The 8431-nt window shown below is 45.9% G+C and overlaps 1 non-coding gene across 1 annotated transcript; it reads right to left on the minus strand.

The window, feature by feature from the left end:
* Window positions 1–5211: 5211 nt before the first annotated feature.
* Window positions 5212–5285, minus strand: Trnar-ucu (transfer RNA arginine (anticodon UCU)). Its single transcript has one exon. It is a non-coding gene; the product is annotated as a tRNA-Arg (tRNA).
* Between the last annotated feature and the right edge of the window lie 3146 nt (window positions 5286–8431).

The following is an 8431-nucleotide window of genomic DNA, read 5'->3' on the forward strand; positions in this document are numbered from 1 at the left end:
AATCAGGACTGCATATGACCGAGGCACACAGGGCCAACACCCGGCATCATGGTGTGGGGAGCGATCTCCTACACTGGCCGTACACCTCTGGTGATCGTCGAGGGGACACTGAATAGTGCACGGTACATCCAAACCGTCATCGAACCCATCGTTCTACCATTCCTAGACCGGCAAGGGAACTTGCTGTTCCAACAGGACAATGCACGTCCGCATGTATCCCGTGCCACCCAACGTGCTCTAGAATGTGTAAGTCAACTACCCTGGCCAGCAAGATCTCCGGATCTGTCCCCCATTGAGCATGTTTGGGACTGGATGAAGCGTCGTCTCACGCGGTCTGCACGTCCAGCACGAACGCTGGTCCAACTGTGGCGCCAGGTGGAAATGGTATGGCAAGCCGTTCCACAGGACTACATCCAGCATCTCTACGATCGTCTCCATGGGAGAATAGCAGCCTGCATTGCTGCGAAAGGTGGATATACACTGTACTAGTGCCGACATTGTGCATGCTCTGTTGCCTGTGTCTATGTGCCTGTGGTTCTGTCGGTGTGATCGTGTGATGTATCTGACCCCAGGAATGTGTCAATAAAGTTTCCCCTTCCTGGGACAATGAATTCACGGTGTTCTTATTTCAATTTCTAGGAGTGTAGTTCATGCAAATGACGGCCCTACCCGCTTTTCCTCCCCAATGCGACGTGTTCTCCATCTCTAATCTTCCTTCCTCTACTGCGTGGTACCTCGTGGGAAGTTTTGAAACTACTGCGTAGACCAGTGCTGGAATCTGGGACCTCGGCTTTCGCAGGCCGCGCTCTTACCGACTGTGTTCAGACACGACTCACGACTCACGCAGCTTCACTGCCGCCAGAAGACTTCCACCTTCCAAAATTGGCAGATGTGCTCCTGCTAACGTTGCGAGACATGCGCCCTGGAAGAAAGGATACTTCGAGGATATGGCTTAGCAACAGGTTAGGGGGTTGTTTACCGAATAGTACTGTAGAGACATCTGAAATTTGATACAAGGCATCGGCAGAACGTTTAATGATCAGAAATTTTACATTAGCACTTTTTCTCTCCTTGCCGGTCAAAATGAAGCGAAAATCTCATCCACCACCTGGATTCGAACCGTTCAGTTCCTACTCGAGCGCCACCATAGAGGCATGCGTTAACGAACCTCAGCTGCGGAGCCGTGGCAGGCCTGTGGCACCTCAACACAAACCCTTCCCTGTGCACAAATAACCAGACATCCTGGTTTTTGCGGGACACTCCTGTCTTTCACGTAAATGTCCTGGTGTACCGAGAAAATCATTCGGGACACTTAACAGTCCCGGTTTTTAATCGAGGAACAACATGTGTGCAATAATATTTCCCATTTAATTAAATATTTGAGAATAATATGTTTTCAAGAAATAGAACGTTACAGAAGTATACATTTTTACAAAAAAGAACCTCATAGCCACGCCGAATTTGTTTTAAATCGTCTTATGCCTAAAGAAAGAGTGAGACGTAACGTTGGAAAGAAAAGTCCCCGACTCTAACTTGTCGACCTTCCACTTTACGGTCCTCGAGACAAGAAAAAGCAAAATCGAAGGAGGTATAGAGCACCATAACTTAAACCGTTTCTCTTCACGGGACTGCAGCCATATGGAAGTTAATTTTGTGAAGAACGTGAAAGATGTGTCGTGTGTCAGCAGTGTTTAATGAATACTTTTTGGTATATATGCACGCTTGCGCTAACAGTCTGCAGTGAAACGAAATCTTAAATTGTGTATGAGATGTTGTTGTTGTTGTTGTGGTCTTCAGTCCTGAAACTGGTTTGATGCAGCTCTCCATGCTACTCTATCCTGTGCAAGCTTCTTCATCTCCCAGTACCTACTGCAACCTACATCCTTCTGAATCTGCTTAGTGTAGTCATCTCTTGGTCTCCCTCTACGATTTTTACCCTCCACACTGCCCTCCAATACTAAATTGGTGATCCCTTGATGCCTCAGACATGTCCTACCAACCGATCCCTTCTTCTTGTCAAGTTGTGCCACAAACTTCTCTTCTCCCCAATCCGATTCAATACTTCCTCATTAGTTATGTGATCTACCCATCTAATCTTCAGCATTCTTCTGTAGCACCACATTTCGAAAGCTTCTATTCTCTTCTTGTCCAAACTATTTATCGTCCATGATTCACTTCCATACATGGCTACACTCCATACAAATACTTTCAGAAATGACTTCCTGACACTTAAATCTATACTTGATGTTAACAAATTTCTCTTCTTCAGAAATGCTTTCCTTGCCATTGCCAGTCTACATTTTATATCCTCTCTACTTCGGCCATCATCAGTTATTTTGCTCCCCAAATAGCAAAACTCCTTTACTACTTTAAGTGTCTCACTTCCTAATCTAATTCCCTCAGCATCAACTGCTCCTCCAAGTCCTTTGCTGTCTCTGACAGAATTACAATGTCATCGGCGAACCTCAAAGTTTTTATTTCTTCTCCATAGACTTTAATACCTACTCCGAATTTTTCTTTTGTTTCCTTCACTGCTTTTGTATTTGTATTTGTATTTGATTACTGATTTGTAATATTACACAGTTTTTAGGAGTGACAAATTGTATCTCAATATGTAGTAAGTGACTAAACATTTGAGAAAATATATCAGTGCTACTACAACAGAAATTATATAAAAGTCTTTTTTATTTCTGAAGAAAAGAATTTTCTTTCCAGTTCAGAAAGTAAAGATAATTCTGCTATGAGGTTTTCAGTTACTGCACCTTCATAAGCCTGTTACCGATATCAAAATATCACAATAACTGAGAAGAAAGGTAAGCGTAAATGTAGGATTGAATTATAGCCACAAGTGCCCTGGATTTTTTTCTTTGAAATCTACTCAGCCAATAGTCTTCGTAGTTGAAGAAACTGGAATATATACACGTTCGAAGACTCTTCGAACATTTGTTTCGCGAAATGAGTGCATCGAAAATATCAGAGACATTATTTATATGAAAATTATTTCCACGCATCATTCGCGAATGGAACAGAGAAAGGGGAGAATGATGTGGTCGTAAGATAGTATAGACATTGATGTAACTTTTTCGTCAATATTGTAACGTTAACTGCGGCCTACCACTTATTCTCCCGCGCCAACAGCTACTTCGTCTCATACAAGCGTGGCGCACGCACCGCGAACTTGCACAATGAATTCGGCCTCTGCGAGAGACTCACTGCACGACCATACAATAACGCTAGACACTCGAACAACCCTTTAACCCTGAATCTTAGGAACTACGATCGCAAACCATAGATGGAAGAATAACGGTTGAAAAACATTTTTCATTAGGGATAATAAGCCACATATTATCCGCGAACCCCTTTAAAGCTGCAAATCCGGCTGGCACTGTACATCTATATCTAGATAGATACTCGGCAAGCCACCGTATGGTGCGTGGCGGACGGTACCCTGCACCAGTGCTAACCGTTTACTTTTCTGTTACACCCGCAGATAAAGCAAGGGAAAGACGAAACTCTATACGCCTCCGTATGAGCCCTAATTTTTCTTATTTTTCTCTCACGTGAAATGTATGTTGGTGGCAGTAGGGTCCTTCTGCAGTTGGCTTCCAATTCTGGATCTCCATATTTTCTCAACAGTGAGCCTCGAAGAGAAAGTCGCCGTCCCTTCGCTTTTGAATTCCCGAAGCGTCTCTGTCACACTTGCGCGTTGTTCGAACCTATCTAACGAATCCCAAATACTCGAGCATTACTCAAGAACAGGTCGCACTAGCGTTCTCCTTCACAGACGAACCACACTTTCCTAAAATTCTCCCAATAAACCGAAGTCAACCAATCGTTTCCATACCACCGTCTTCACACGCTCGTTCCATCTCACGTCACTTTGCAACCTTACTCCCAGATATTTAAACGACGTGACTGTGTCAAATACGCCGGCCGCTGTGGTCTCGCGGTTCTACGCGCGCAATCCGGAGCCGTGCGACTGCTACGGTCGCAGGTTCGAATCCTGCCTCGGGCATGGATGTGTGTGATGTCCTTAGGTTAGTTAGTTTAAGTAGTTCTAAGTTCTAGGGGACTAATGACCACAGCAGTTGAGTCCCATAGTGCTCAAAGCCATTTTTGTGTCAAACATGACACTGTTCATGCTGTATACGAAAAAAAAAATCGCTCTGAGCACTATGGGACTTAACATCTATGGTCATCAGTCTCCTAGAACTTAGAACTACTTAAACCTAGCTAACCTAAGGACATCACACAACATCCAGCCATCACGAGGCAGAGAAAATCCCTGACCCCTCCGGGAATCGAACCCGGGAACCCGGGCGTGGGAAACGAGAACGCTACGGCACGACCACGAGATGCTGGCTGTATACGAAAATTATGGTTTTATCTTTTCCTACTCATCCACATTAACTTACGTTTTTCTACACTCAGAGCCAGCTGTCATTCATGACACCTACTAGAAATTTTGTGTAAGTCATCCTGCATCATCCTACAGTCACTCATCTTCGGTATGTTCCCGTCCACCATAACATCAACAGCAAGCAACCGTGGATTGCTGCTCACAGTGTCCGCCAGATGACACAGAAAATCACAGCTATCCGGTCATAGTTCCATGGGAAGCTCACGATGATGAACATTCGCTGTGGAGTATAACAAACTGGTTTCTGTTGCATAAGAAGTCTTCGAGCCACTGACATATCTGGGAACCTATTACGTATGTTCATGCCTACGTTAACAGTCTGTCAGTACAGCCTACAAACCGGTAGCGGCAGGGAAGCCGAACACACAGACACAAACAAAACCCGCATGACTTCTTGCACCGAGCAACCGATTTTGTTATCAAATCGACCTCTCTGATGACAATTTCGGTGTGTTACACGTACGCCGACGCAGAAGATGGCCCAGGAGACATCGTCGGTGCCCGTCAAGAACTGCTACCCATCCTCTACTACCATTTCCTTATACTAACTGTCCCAACTAGTAGCATAAACACGCCGGTAAACCTACTACCCGTCCCAACTGTCACGCCGTTTGCTGTGGCAATTTTTTCTCTCTGCCCTAAAAGCGCTACTCTTCAATCGCTTTCTGTCTACCATATATCTCATAAGTGGGAGCGTATCAGTTGGTGATCGCACCCAGGTGAACAAACAGTATCATTAGACTTATATATATTAATACCTTCAGCTGCTGACGGGGACAGGCGAAAATGTGTGCCTCGACCGGGACTCGAACCCGGGTCTCCTGCTTAGATGGCAGACGCTCTGTCCATCTGAGCCACCGATGGCACAGAAGATGGTGTGACTGCAGGCACTATCTCGCGCACGCCTCCCGCGAGGCCCACATTCTCACCTTATATGTCTACACACTATACACACTACATTCATAGTGTCCCTACCCAACACACACATTACTCGTGGAAGACATTATGACCAAGTCCCGTAAGAGTTCGGGTAATGTGTGTGCATCCGCGCACAAGAAGAAGGTAATGGTCGGTATTGCCAGATCTGTACAGGGTGTTACAAAAAGGTACGGCCAAACTTTCAGGAAACATTCCTCCCACACAAAGGAAGAAAATATGTTATGTGGACATGTGACGGAAACGCTTACTTTCTATGTTAGAGCTCATTTTATTACTTCTCTTCAAATCACATTAATCATGGAATGGAAACACACAGCAACAGAACGTACCAGCGTGACTTCAAACACTTTGTTACAGGAAATGTTCAAAATGTACTCCGTTAGCGAGAATACATGCATCCACTAGCCGTCGCACGGAATCCCTGATGCGCTGATGCAGCCCTGGAGAATGGCGTATTGTATCACAGCCGTCCACAATACGAGCACGAAGAGTCTCTACATTTGGTACCGGGGTTGCGTAGACAAGAGCTTCCAAATGCCTCCATAAATGAAAGTCAAGAGGGTTGAGGTCAGGAGAGTGTGGAGGCCATGGAATTGGTCCGCCTCTGCCAATCCATCGGTCACCGAATCTGTTGTTGAGAAGCGTACGAACACTTCGACTGAAATGTGCAGGAGCTCCATCGTGCATGAACTACATGTTGTGTCGTACTTGTAAAGGCACATGTTCTAGCACCACAGGTAGAGTATCCCATATGAAATCATGATAACGTGCTCTATTGAGCGTAGGTGCAAGAATATGGGGCCCAATCAAGACATCACCAACAATGCCTGCCTAAACGTTCACAGAAAATCTGTGTTGATGACGTGATTGCACAACTGCGTGCGGATCCTCGTCAGCCCATACATGTTTATTGTGAAAATTTACACTTTGATCACGTTGGAATGAAGCCTCATCCACAAAGAGAACATTTGAACTGAAATGAGGATTGAAACATTGTTGGATGAACCTTTCGCAGAAATGTACCCGTGGATGCCAATCAGCTGCTGATAGTGCCTGTACACGCTGTACATGGTACGGAAACAACTGGTTCTCGCGTAGCACTCTCCATACGGTGACGTGGTCAACGTTACCTCGTACAGCTGCAACTTCTCTGGCGCCTCGTCCATTGCAGGTGTCCTTGTCGTTCTAGGTCTTCCCCAGTCGCGAGTCATAGGCTGGAATGTTCCGTGCTCCCTAAGAGACCGATCAATTGCTTCGAACGTCTTCCTGTCAGGACACCTTCGTTCTGGAAATCTGTCTCGATACAAACGTACCGCGCCACGGCTATTGCCCCGCGCTAATCCATACATAAAATGCGTATCTGCCAAATCCGCATTTGTAAACATTGCACTGACTTCAAAACCACGTTCGTGATGAACACTAACCTGTTGACGCTACGTACTGATGTGCTTGATACTAGTACTGTAGAGCAATGAGTCGTATGTCAACACAAGCACAGAAGTCAACATTACCTTCCTTCAATTGGGCCAACTGCCGGTGAATCGAGGAAGTACAGTACATACTGACGAAACTAAAATGAGCTCTAACATGGAAATTAAGCGTTTCCGGACACATGTCCACATAACATCTTTTCTTTATTTGTGTATGAGGAATGTTTCCTGAAAGTTTGGCCGTACCTTTTTGTAACACCCTGTATACTTATATGGATATGATGTTTGTTCTTTCAGAAATGTCCGAAAGAACAAACAGCATATCCATATAAGTAAACAATATCATATTCCTGCATTCTGTGACTTCTCGATAAAATTACAAAACCATTTGCAGAAGTGACAGTAGAAGACCATGTATGGAATGGAGACCCAAATTTCTTAAGATTCTAATTTGCTTGCCACAAATCCCGGCCATGTATTACATCAAACAGTAGTATTGTATCCGTTGCTGTGGGCAACTGTATTGAACTTTTACTTTTTATGATCTTCATTACCTTTTTAACATATTACGAGGGCCAGGGAAGTTACCCCCACATCTGCAGTAATCTAATCAGGGTGACGTCGCAGGCCAAGTGATACCTCTCAATGCGCGCCTTGAAAGTAGTTTTTTGGGCGCCGTCACTCGCCAACAAAAGGGGCGATTTTATCGATTCTGTTTGCCTTCTCTGCCGCTTCATCAGCGGGAGGGCGCCCATTGAAACCCCCCACACAGGCTGCGGGCGTCGAGTAGCGACTGCGTTGCGATCCGCACCACAAAAGACGCCGGCGGTCGACCGCGCTCTGCTCTTTGCACCAACCCACCCCCACTCCCCGCCCCTCCAAAAATCCTGCATCACACACGCACACGCACACACACACGTGCCTTTAGAAACCGAATCCGGAAGACCAGGAGAGAGCCTCAGAGTGCTTTCAGAACGACCGGCTGCCCGGCTGCAGGTATAAGAGGAGCGCGCCCGTTGTGTTTGTGTGTCCAGGCGTGAAGTCCTCCCCGCTATCCTGTGAGGGCGCAAAGAATACGCTCGTTATCCTTAAAGACGACTCTAAAAGCGAATACAATTTAACGACGTGCAGACAAAATTGCTTCAGGTTGGAGGGGGGGGGGGGGGGGGGGCGAATGGCCAATAACAGAGTGGGCGCAGATGCGCGCCACACCGGCCTGTGTGCACACAATTCGACGCGAAACTATTGGTGCGGTAAGCCGAACGCCCCGCTGCAAACCTCCGGGAATCTAATCGTTTATCGCTAAATAACCATGGGAACACGGCTATCGCTTACGAGCTACTTCGCTTCTGGGCAGCGATACGCTCACAAACGCGGGCAGTTAGCAGCCGTCCTAGGCCTCTCCATTCGCATTCGTCACGGCACATTTCGACTCTTACTTGCTGCACGTATGACTGCAGAGAAAACGTATCAGTACGCTGTAATTATACAGGTCTGGTCTTAAAGTAGCGTTTTAGAAACAATGTTTTATGAAAGAGTCCTGTCTGGACTAAACACAATTTTATTTTATTATTGTCCATACAGGATCCAAGTGCGTTTCACCGTTATAAGCAGGCTCCCATTACTTTTATGTCGAATAACA

This window comes from Schistocerca gregaria, chromosome 2, assembly GCF_023897955.1.
Source record: "Schistocerca gregaria isolate iqSchGreg1 chromosome 2, iqSchGreg1.2, whole genome shotgun sequence".
NCBI lineage: Eukaryota > Metazoa > Arthropoda > Insecta > Orthoptera > Acrididae > Schistocerca > Schistocerca gregaria.